The sequence below is a fragment of the Gracilinanus agilis genome, chromosome 3 (assembly GCF_016433145.1).
Source record: "Gracilinanus agilis isolate LMUSP501 chromosome 3, AgileGrace, whole genome shotgun sequence".
Lineage (NCBI taxonomy): Eukaryota > Metazoa > Chordata > Mammalia > Didelphimorphia > Didelphidae > Gracilinanus > Gracilinanus agilis.
This window is the reverse complement of record NC_058132.1, coordinates 103197245-103209980: the sequence shown is the minus strand read 5'-3', so window position 1 is coordinate 103209980 and position 12736 is coordinate 103197245.

The following is a 12736-nucleotide window of genomic DNA, read 5'->3' as shown; positions in this document are numbered from 1 at the left end:
ATCAGTGTTAATATCAGCTGTATTTCCTTTAGATTGAATTGTAATTTTATACTCAGTAATATCATATTCTCTTAATAAAGTAATATTTGACACAGTCAAATTCCCTGCTATTAAATTTCAGAGATCTGTTTGAAATATTATGTGCCTCCCATGTATATGGGATATAAAAGCAGTATTGCCCATTTTTTAAATGGTTCTTTCATTCCTTTGTTAAAAACTCCCCCAAAAGGAAGGAGAAAAGTAGAGAATGAAAAATATTTTTCCTTAACCTGAAAGATTCTATGAAGTTCTTTTTAAGCTTAAAATCATTATATAGATGTTGGATATGCTTATACATACATATAGATATGTGTGATATATTGCATTTATACATATATGTAATTTATGCACAATTTATATACACATATGTACACATATGCAACATGTGTATGTGTTGTATATGTATACATGTATATATATACATACATAGCAAGCAAGACACCCAAGCATCATCTACTGGTCTTTTCACTTCCTCAGGCTTAATCTATCCCTTTTCTAGCACTGAGGCTTAGGGATAGGAATCACAGGGCTAGGTATGAAATTAGTTCAAATAGTAGATGCTTTAAGTTGGGGGATACTAAGAAACAGAAACAACACTGATCAAAGACAAGAAGAAGTGGTTAGAAAGGCCTTTAGTATAGAAGATTTGTGTCTATGTATAAATATATAAATATATATGCATATATATACATATATGTATCTATTTATCTATCTCTGAAATAAAATGCTAACATCATATATACTGGAAAATACTAATGACTGCTTAAAATTTATGGGAACTCACATCTCTAAAAATTATTTGTGGTTCCCAAAATGGCCCCAATAGATAGGTAGTGCAATTATTTTTATCCCCATTTTACTAATGAAGAAACTAAGGCTGAGAGATTAAGTGGATTGCCTGGAAAGATCATAAGGCTAGTAAAACTCAGAGGCATATTTGGGCCCACATTGTTCCTAACAGTATGATATACTGGTTCTTGAATTCACTCTATCCTCACATATGCCTCATAGAATCTCTATCTTCCTTCACAATGGAACTCAAGAATCATTTTCTATATTAATGGTTCCCAAACTTTTTTTGGCCTACCGCCCCCTTTCCAGAAAAAATATTACTTAGCACCCCCTGGAAATTTATTTTTTAAAATTTTAATAGCAATTAATAGGAAAGCTATATGTATTAATGTTTCTATCTTTTTCATAAAATATAGTAAAGAAAGGTGTAAATTAGAAACATTGAACTTTGAAATTATGAGACTATTTATTGAGCTAAACTATTCACCACCCCCAAATGCACCTGTGGCCATCACCATCCCTTTGGATCGCTGCAGCACACACCAGGGGGCGGTGGCGCCCACTTTGGGAATCACTGTTCTATATAAAGCTTTTCCTGTTTTTTTCACCTGCTAGTTCCTTTTCTCCCAAAGGAATCGAGTTTAACTTTTACATTTACTTTGTTCTCTTTATATTTATTCTGGATTCCCTTATATTATGTCCTCCTTGTCTTCTCCTATCAGAATGCAAGCTCAATGGGAGTAGGCTTTGTTTCATTCATTATATTTATATCCAATGCCTGGCCCATAGTAGGTATTAAATCATTGTTTGTGGGTTGATTTTTGTTATAGGCAACAAAAATAACATACACAAGATATAAATTCCCCATGGCTTTGTTATTTGAAATATATGTACTTTTCAAATGTGGCCTCAGACACTTCCAAGCTGTGTGACCCTGGGCAAGTCACATAACCCCCATTGCTTAGTCCTTACCACTCTTCTGCCTTGGAATCAATATATCGTATTGATACTAAAATGGAAGGTAAATATATTATAAATAAATTAAGAAATAAATGCATGTAAATGTATACATATAATATTTTTAAAACAGTACAAAAATATGATCATGACATATTATGTAGTGACGGTATCTTTGATTTCTCAAACAGTCCTGATTTTTTAGAATAAATAATATCTTCTGCTAGAGAAGGTATCTTTAGTGTCATGGGCATGAAGCTGGGTAGATGAAGATAGGACCACAACAGAAGTTGAAAGCCCCAAAGCATTGACTCTTGCCTTTTGTCTCTCCTGGGGCGGCTGAAAGCCCGGCTTATCTCTATGGCATATTAGTCACCCCCTATAAATTGAATCTATTTTCTGTTCCAACCTATTTTATCAGCAACTTCAAAGAATCTAGTCACAAAGAATAAGGATTTTGAATATTTTTTTTTATAAGTTAAGTCACCAGGAGGGAGAAAATCTTTACAGAGCATTGTAGGAAGGATTTGCTTTGTTGAAAAAGCTAAATGACAAAGATAAGCTTTTAAAAATATATGGAACAAAGAGAACGCAGTGGGATGGAATGACAATATTTAAATCCACCCTATTCTGTTAATGGGTGACATTGAGAATAAAAAGCTACAACATCAATCCTCACCCATACGTACACACACACACGCCCCCACACAAACATGTACAGCACACATAAATATGTATCCTCTAGAGAAGAGCTTTTTAAGATTTGATTCATGGACCCCTTTTTGGAGTCTGGTGATGCCTGTGGACCCCTTCTCAAAATAATGTTTGTAAAATGAATAAAATTACAAAGGAAATTAATTCTATTGAAATCAATGTGTAATTTTTTCCCATCCAAGTTCACAGACACTCTAAGATCTATCCCCTGCTGTAGTGTTACAGAATGTGAAAGCTGAGAAGGATCTTAAGGTGTAGAAAATGGGACGTAAATGGACAGAATTGGAAAGCCCTTAAAGATCCTCCAGTCATTCATCATTATTCAGCCAGCATTTATTCAGTATTTCCTCTGAGCTAGTCGGGGCTGCTAGGTGGCTCAGTGGATAGAGCATGGGACCCAGAGCCAGTAAAGAGGAGTTTACATCCAGGCTCAGATAATTACTAGCTACGTGAATCTGGGCAAGTCCCTTAACCTTTTTGCCTCAATTTCCTCATCTGTCAAATGAGCTGGAGAAGAAAATGTCAAACCACTATCTTTTCCAAGAAAATCTCAAGTGGCCTCAGGAAGAGATAGACACAACTGAAACAACAACATATGTTGGTCATTTTACTAAGGACTGGCAATACAAAGAAAGACAAAACGGCTGTTTCTGGCCTCAAGGGGCTCACATTCTACCTCCTTATTTTACAGATGATGAAAATAAGGCAAAAGTGGCTAAATGGCTTCCCTGAGGCCACAACACGTTTGTGGGGGAGCCAGGGTATAAGCCTAGGCTTCCCAGATCTTAAATTCAGTTCTATCCCAGCATCACCTCCCTGAGGGTTCTTGACTGACAAACATTTGACTGATAGTTAATGACTTGCCTTTTATAATGAGCTAGAATATGTCTATTGAATTCTAGTTCTTGTCCCTCATTGTGGTTATCATTTTAAGAAATGGACAATGTAGAAGTGAAAAAAAGTCAGAGTTGGAGACCAGATGCATAGTTCTACATCTATAAGTCTATAAATTAAAAAAAGAAAGAAATAAAGGAGAAGGGGAAGAGTTCAACAAAACTAACCAACATACCAACTATAATCCCCCATTTTGACAAAGAAATGACAAGATGGAATATTTTCTCAGTTCTGCTCTATGGCCAGGCTTGGTTGTTATAATAAGTCAGAATTCAATTTAACTATTTTTTCTTTCTGTTAAGGTTGTTACAGTAATTGTGCATATTTTTCCTGGTTCTGTTTGTTTCACTCTGCATCAGTTCATTTAAGTCTTCCCATTTTCTGAATTCACCATATTCACCATTCTACTGCACTGCAATACTATGAGGTATTCATGTGCCATAATTTAGTAAGTCATTCCTCATGTGATGGACATCTGCTTTGTTTCTAATTCTTTGTTCCCGCAAAAGTTGGATTATCATTATTTTGGTGCATGTGATACCTTTTCTCTGTCTTTGACTTCAGTGGTGTATATGCAATGGGACATCTGGATCACTAAGTGTGGCCACTTTTTTTTAAAGCATAATTCCAAATTACCTTCCCAAAGATTTAAAAATTCATGTAGGTTCTCTTATATATATATACTTTTGTTAAGGTCTGCAAGGTACCTTACTAACATTATCTTACTTTATCTTCATCAAGGACCTGGGAGGTAGTTGCTATTATTATCTTTATTTTATAGATGAGGAAACTAAGGAAGAAAGAGGTTAAATAACTTGCTCAGGATCACACAGCTAGTGTCTAAGGCAGTATTCAAACTGAGATCTTCCTAATTTCAGGCTCAGCACTATCCATAATTCCATCTGGCTATCTTCTAAAAATTCATGTTTAGCTCTATATTTTAAAATTGCAATTATGTATTCTTAAGAAAAAAAAACATGACTTCTAATCTAAATGAGTGTTTAATTTTGGAAGTAATTATCCTGGGAGGCACTACTCATATTTTAATAAGGATGTCATTGTTTAAACTATGATTGGAACTCCTCTGTGGGAAGGATTTTCATAGGCCATTTATAAGCCACATCAAGAAACCTATCCCATTGTTTTCAGTGTTTGATTTAAAATGCAGCTATCCATATATATCATTGGAGATAAACCTTAGTATCATTTAAAAGTTTCTCCAAATCAGATCCACCCTTAAAGAAAAAAAAATTTTTTTCTGGTCTCAGGCACCTTCTAGCTGTAAGACTCTGGGCAAGTCACTTAATTCCTATTTGCCTAGCCCCATGGTGGAAAGCCTATGGTATGTGTGCCAGAGGGGTTACTCAGAGCCCTCTCTGTGGGCACACATGTGGTCGCCCCAGCACAGAGTTCACCAGAGTTTGTTAACTAGAAGGCTAGAGGGACACAGGACCAGGCTTCTCCTCTTCTCTTCTCGCCATCACTGGCCCAGCCCTTACTGTTCTTCTGCCTTAGAACCAATACCAAGGATTATGTCTGAGATGGAAGACAAGGGTTTAAAAAAAAAGAAAGAAAGATATTTTCTACCACTATGGGGTATTTAGAAGAATCTGTTGCAGGTCATTCCCAAAGAAGCATTTCCCTAAATGGTTTGAAAACTGATAGCCTTGTGGAACCAATAGTGGACTTACTTTAGTCGACAATTTGGAAGGGTTTGGCAAACATTTGAATCAAATACTGGTCCCTTAAAAAGGTCAGAATACTTTATATTCACATCCCATATAAAGACATAGAATTAAAGAATCTCAGAGTTAGAAGAGATTTGGATGCCCATCCAGGTGGATATGACCTGAATTCTGTGCTATAACATTCCAAACTAATTGTCATCCAGCCTCTTTTTGAAATCTCCAGCGATTGCCTGAAGACCAGCATAACTGTTAAGAATTTCTTCCTTCTATTGAGCTGAAATCTCTTTCCCTTTTATTTCCACCCATAGTACTTAGTACTAACCTTTAGAGTCCAGGGATAGATAGACCAGAATAAGACCACCAATGCCTCTTCTACATGAAAACCCTACTAATTCTTGAAAGCTGCTATAGGTGAAGAATCCAGTGGAAAGAGAAGGATCCTTAGGAACATTGATAGAGATTATCAGACATTGTAATGAATAGGCTGGATGCTCTATTCTTCTTTTCTCTAACTTTCTTATTGAGGCTGGATTATCTCTTCTTCCTTGTAGACATGCTTGGAGATGAAAAAGACATACCTTAAATTCTGAATTTATTAATTTGTTATATATAATTATATATAATCAGGGTTGCTCAACAGGGTTACTTCTTAAGTCGTAAGCTATGTAAGCAGTATGTTGAGTACCATATCTTAGATTCAACAATAAAGCAATAATGATGGCTCACATTTCTCTAGCTTTGCAGAATAACAAAGAACTTTACTCTCAAAACCTTATTTCATCTTCCTGACACTTCTTTTTTAAAATATGTTTTGTTTTTTTTTATTTTCTATTTTTTCCAGATTACATGTAGATACTAATTTAAATAATCATTTTATGACATTTTGAGATACATGTTCTTTCCATCCCTCCCACCCCTCCTCCCAACTGAGACAGAAGGTAATATGATATAGGTCGTACATGAACTATCATGCAATACACATTTCCATGTTCATCATATTGCGAAGGAAGACACATATTGCTTACAGTAGAGAAAAATTCATCGAGGAAATGAAGTGGATAACCTTTTTCATAATGATTCCCTTGGAACTGTCTTTTCTGAAACTTCAGTGAAGTAAATAGAGCAAATATTATACCCATTTCAAAGACGAGGAAATAAGCAAGAGCAAATGAGAGAAACTTGGCCAAGGTTCTGCAGTTAAATTAGTAAGACAAAACTTGAACCTTGGTCTTCTGGCTGTTCAAATGAAACTCTTTCCATTATACCCCACAGTCTCATTAAAGTGAATGAATTATCCCTTCAAGCTTTTTCATGGAGCTTTGTACATTGTTGATATCTATAATGATTGTTGTTGTTTCAGTCTAGTAAAGACAATGGTGTCAAGTTCTCAAGGAGATTTCAATAGTATTCTTTAAATCGATGATCTACAAACTTTTTTGATCACACCCTAAACATATAAAAAAATTGCTGGTGGGTACACTTGAGATGGAGATTTTCCCAGGGGTACCTATACCGCCGCTGCTCAGATTAGAGTTTGGTTATAAATTCTCTAAGAGACCAAGCCTTGTCTTGAAGGGGGAACATTAGGACCTTCCCCAGGATCAAGGGAGGAGAAGAGTGGTACCATGGGAGAATGTTGAGATGTTATGAATGGATAATACATATATCTGTGCTTGAAGTAAATGTCATGATTGGCAATTTGAAGTGGGATGTGACCCGTTTTCCCAACCTCTGTTTGGCTGATCACACACCTGAAAACTTGCACACCCTTTGGAGACTGCTATTGTTAGGAATGCTGCATTCTAAAGGAATGTAAGTTCCTTGAGAGTAAATGGAATTTGTGGATTCTTTTTCTTTTTCATATCATTGTATCTTACTACCTAGCACAAGGTAATAATTCTTGAATGAATGAATGAATGTATGCATGCATGCATATTCTTATTCTGTAAACACATTAGAGAGCACCCCTGATGAGAGGCAGTTTTTCTTAACCTAAAGCTTTTCTTGTTATGTCCTTATAAGTGGAAATCTTTTGATGATGCTTTACTATAGAATTTTAGCCACATCTACATACTAACTATAGTTCTCTAAATAGAGGTAATAGATCTAGTCTAGAGGTTTTTATTGTTGCCGAGTCAATTCATTGTATCTGACTCTTTCTGACACCCTTTGGGGTTTTCTTGGCAAAGATTCCTGGAGTGGATTGCCATTTCTGTCTCCATCTCATTTTGAAGATGAGGAAAATGAGGCAAACAGGGTTAAATGACTTGCCCAGGGTCACACAACTAATATGTATTTGAGGTTGGATTTGAACCCAGAACCTCCTGACTCCAGGGCCAGTTCTCTATCCACTGTGCCACCTAGCTGCCCCTATTCAGAAAAAGATGGGATCTTAAAGGGCTTTTCTAAATTGAAGCTGAGAAAAGGAAGGGTCTTGGTCAAGGTCATGGAAACAAGGCAGCTCAGGTCAGTGACACAAACATCACATTAGGTCCAGGACCATAAAAAATGACCAGGTCTTCCAGCCTCAGAACCCTTGTCATCACATCCTCCCTATAACGTAGGGACCTCTTTCCAACCTACCACTCCACTTGTGATGCCTTGATTTTGTATTTGAGCTATAGCTCTCAGATTCATGGGGTCTGGTGGCCAGAACTGTGAAAAATTCATGATATTTAGATAGGAATCAAAATCTCGAATCGCATTGGAAACAAACAAAAAAAATGAAATTGATTTGAGTGCGACAGCACAATGAAAATGTCGGACCATCAGAATTCTAAAGTGAGTCCCTAGTGAACAGAGTCTTAGTTAACTACTTTACAGATATCTATTTTGTCTCCAATGTTATACAGTATTGATATATTGATCAGTGCCTTAGCTACAGTGTATCTTGGCTAATATGTACTGCACTTACACCAAAGAATGGAGGTAGAAGCAGGAATGAGAGCATTCATCTTCTGCTCCTGTTTCTTCACCATTGTGTCCTGGTATATTTAAAGAGTCATGGATTATAGGGTGTTAGAGGGAAAGGGACCTTATCGTATAGAATGTCAGAGCTGACAGAGGCTTAGGAGAATTACAGACCTGGAAGAGACTACAGAAAATAAAAAATCAATGTTTTCAGAGGGATCTTAGATCATAGAATGTCAGAGCTGGGAAGGACTTTAGAACACAGAATGTCAGAGTAGGAAGAACTTAGAACACAGAATTTCAGAGGTGGGAAGAACTTAGAACACATTGTAAGAGGTGAAAAGAATTTGGAACAGTATATCAGAGGTGGGAAGGACCTTAGAAAATAGAGAATGGGAACTGAGAGAGAACCTACATAAGAGAAAACAAACTGTTATAATATGAGATATAGGGCCAAATTCCACACAATGATTATACAGATTTTTTAAAAGCCCCTGAATTCATAAAATTGGCTTGCCTAAGATCACATAGCAAATTAAGGGGAAAAGCAAAGTTTAGGATTGGGTCTCCTAACTCCCGTCCCAGAATTCTTTGTACTCTCTCACATTACAGGTATGATGGTAGTTCTCTTGGACAAGAGTATATAAAATGTTTCAGGTAGAGGACTGGTCCAGATGACCTCCAAGGTCCCTTCCAGATCTGAGATTCAGTGCTTCCATGGCAACCCCCCTGGAATATTAAAGTTATGGCTAAGGACAAAAATGATGCCCTACACAGAGCAAGAATGAACAATTAATAAATTCTCAAATTAATCTTATTTATACTGCTCAGAAGCAAAATTATGTGCTTGGTCAAGCTTCTGTCCTGTGGTTGCTTAATGTCATTATGCTAAAAAGTCTTCACTGAGTCTCGGTCCTGGCTGTGAGGTACTAAACCAACTACCTTTCTTTGTATCTGTCTGTCAGTCTGTCTATCTATCATCTATATCCCAGGTATTTCCAATATCTTGGAGCAAAACTACACCCAGATTTTTGAGACACTCTTTATGTTTATGTTCCTATAAACTGAGCATCCTCATGAAAGACAAACACCATTATCCTTTATTGGCAGGCACTAATTGCCCAGGCAAAAACTTCAGTTCAAACAAACAGTGGTAAAATTTGATAGCAAGAGTATAAACAATACTTTATTTAAATAATACGGTAGTTATACCTCCCTTCTCTAGACATTGTCTTCTTTTTTATGTTAGGTTAAGGTGCCCTTTGCACAGTCAGTAATAATAATAATAATAATAATAATAATAATAACTAGCATTCGTGAAACATTTTCCATTTTGCAAAGTGCTTCATGAAAATGGTCACATTTTATTCTCACAACTACACTGTAAATGTAGGTGCTTCTATTATCTCCATATGATCAATCAGGAAACTGAAGCAGACAGTGGTTAAATGACTTGCCCAAGGTCATATCGTAAAATTCTGAAGCCAAATGTGAACTCAGTTATTCCCAACTCCAGATCTAGTACTGTATCCCCTAAATCATCTAGCAGTGATATATATATGTGTGTGTGTGTGTGTGTGTGTGTGTGTGTGTATGTTTGCATACATTTATACATGTATAACATACATGTATATGTTTGTGTGTATTCACATTTGTACATACTTGTATGTTGCATTCATGTGCCTGCATTCATGTGCACACAGTTATATAGAAGTATATACTTTTATATTACTACATAATTGCAATTATAATAAATACAATTACTGTATAATTATAATTATAATCACTGACATCTCTGTCCATTTCTACATTTGTAAAATGATTGGGTTGAACTGGTAGTCACTCAAAATCCCTTCTAGTTCTAAGATTCTATAACATCTGTATTGCTTGACTATTGAGAATCCTTTATAGCCATTATTTCATTTGGTACTGACAATGCCATGAGTTGTTAGTAAATAAGCATTCATTAAGTACCTACTGTATACCAGACACTGGGCTAAGGGCTGGGTAAAAGAGAGTCTCCCCTTTCAAGAAGTTCACAGTCTAAAGGGAGAGACAAGATGCAAATAATGCAAAAACAGTCTATCTGTTATTCAATCACATCTGACTCTCTGTGACCCCATTTGGGGTTTTCTTGCCAAAGATACCAGAGTGGTTTGCTGTTTCCTTTTCCAGCTCATTAGACAAATTGAAGAAACTGAGGCAAAGAGGATGAAATGATTTTCCCTGGATCACACAGCTACTAAGTGAGGTCAGATTTATTTTATGAGCTACAAATTGATTTTTGTAAATTATAGCCTTTGATCAGGCTTAATAATGTTAAAGTGATTCACACTTTAAAAAATGTGGCTGAGGTAAAAAAAAAAGTCTGTAGCTTCTTAGAAGGGCTAAGTAATAATGAGACATCTAGGTGGCTCAGAGGTCTGAACCTGGAGTCAGGAGGATCTGAGTTCAAATCTAGCCTCAGACACATCTTAGCTATATAACCTTGGGCAAGTCACTTAACACTTTTTGCTTCAGTTCTCTCATTTGTAAAATGAACTGGTAAAGGAAATAGCAAACCACTCTAGTATTTTTGCTAAGAAAACCCCAAATTGAGTCTCAAAGAGTCAGATACAACTGAAACAGTAATAATACATTAATTTGGGAGCTTAATATTTAGAAAAAGCTACCGTTACAATATTTCTGTGAGACAGGTAATGAAAGTATCATCATTCCCATTTTACAGATGATGAAACTTAGATTCTTGCCCAGGCTGACACTGTTTCTAAATAGTTGAGCTAGGACTTGGGACAGGCAAGAATTCAAAAGACCTTTAAATAAAAGACAATTTCTGCTACAGTTCTGTCTGCCGAATAGTAGCATTGACTGCTTGGAAAGTTCAAGTTCCCAGTTTATCTACAATATTACCTTCTTTCTATACGTAACTCAGATACTCTTTCAAGTTCAGAATTTCAAAAGTGTAAACTCTATATGGGGGATTAGTCATACAATGTATTATTTGAGTTAAAAAGTTAACTCTTATAGACAAAAAACATTCACAAATACTTAAGAGTATTTACAGATTACCTAATCATAATGATCATAGTTTGTGAACTGAAAGAACCCTAGAAGTCATCTACTCTCACATCCTTATTTTTTGGACAGGGAAACTTCAGGCGAGAGAGATGAAATAGTTCACTCAGTGTCACATAAATAACAAGTGATAGACCTTTGATTTGAACCCAGTTCCTTTGGCTTCAAAACTAGCCATCTTTCCATTTGCACCTCAGATTGTGTCCATAATAAGATATAAAGGCAGGTGGGGGAATTTCCATCTTCCAATTGGGATTTCTTGATGTAGACCTGAGAGGACCATTACAACTCATCTAGTCCAGATGCTTCATTTTACAAATGAGGAAACTGAGCCTGAGAAACGGAAAGGAACTAAAATAGGACCTCATTTACACGAACTCAATACATGTGAATTCAGATATACGTGACTGTCAACTGAAAAAATTAAAGCAGAAAAATACATAAAATAAAACATTTTAATTACACCATCTTTAATCTACAGCATTTTCCCAAGCGGTATAAAGTCTCACAGCAGTTGGCCCAATCACACTTATTCTTGCTCTGAGAAGTGTTAGTATGAGTCATTATATTGTTTTGTACCAGACTTTAGATTCCGTAACAATCTGTCCAGAGTTATCTCTTGTCACAAGCTGTGTCCACGTCAGTGTTGCTTCTCTTTGTTTCATTAATGCTATTTAGTTATTCATAATAGTCCTATAGTACAAGAGTAATGATGCTGGTAACTCTGAAAAGCCTGAGAACAGTTATAAAGTATCTAGCTTTGTTCATATAGGAAATGCTTATTAAATAATGGGGTTGTGCAATTTTCAACTTATATGAAAAGTCTTGGAAAGCACTGACTTGGCAAAAAAGGGAAAAAATCTTACTTTAGTCCAAGGCCACATGGGTATAAAATGATAAAGCTGGAATTTCAACCCAAGTCTTTTGACTCCAAATCAAGTATTATTTCTATTTACACTAGGATTTCTCCATGATGAGCCATAAGATTGGGAAGGGAATTTTAATCTTCCCTTTGGGATTTCTAGATTTAGAGCTAATGGGGCCATTAGAGGTCATTAAGTGTTTCATTGACATATGAGGAAACTGAGGCTCAAAGAAGGAAAATAACTAGTCCAAGGTCACATAGGCACTTGGTAGCAGAACTGAGAATGGAACCCAGATCCAGTACTCCTTTGGAATTGGAAGGGAATTTTCTATTTTTGTTTGAAACTTCATTAAAAGCTGGGTGTTCCAGTTGCAGTGCTGGTACAAGTGCAGAGCATGAGGGATTGTGAACTACTTTGTCTTTGAGAAGTAGGTGAACATATACCCCAAGGAGGTCAAAGACAGAGGGAAAGGTCCCAGATGTACAAGAATACTTAGAGCAGCACTTTGGTAACCAAAAAAAAAGATACGTAGAAACAAAGTGGGTGCCCATTAATTGGGGAATGACTGGACAAGCTTCAATATGTGGATATAGTGGAATATTATTATATTGCAAGAAATTATGAATATGAAAAGCTCCAGGAAACCCAGTAAGGCTCATGTGAATTGATGTAGAGTGCCGTAAGTGGAAGAAAGAAGGAAGGGAGGGATGGAGAGTAGGAGGATAGAAGGAAGAGAGAAGGGTAGAGAGAGGATAGAAAGAAGAGGGAGGCAAAGGGAAGGAAGGAAGGAAGGAAGGAAGG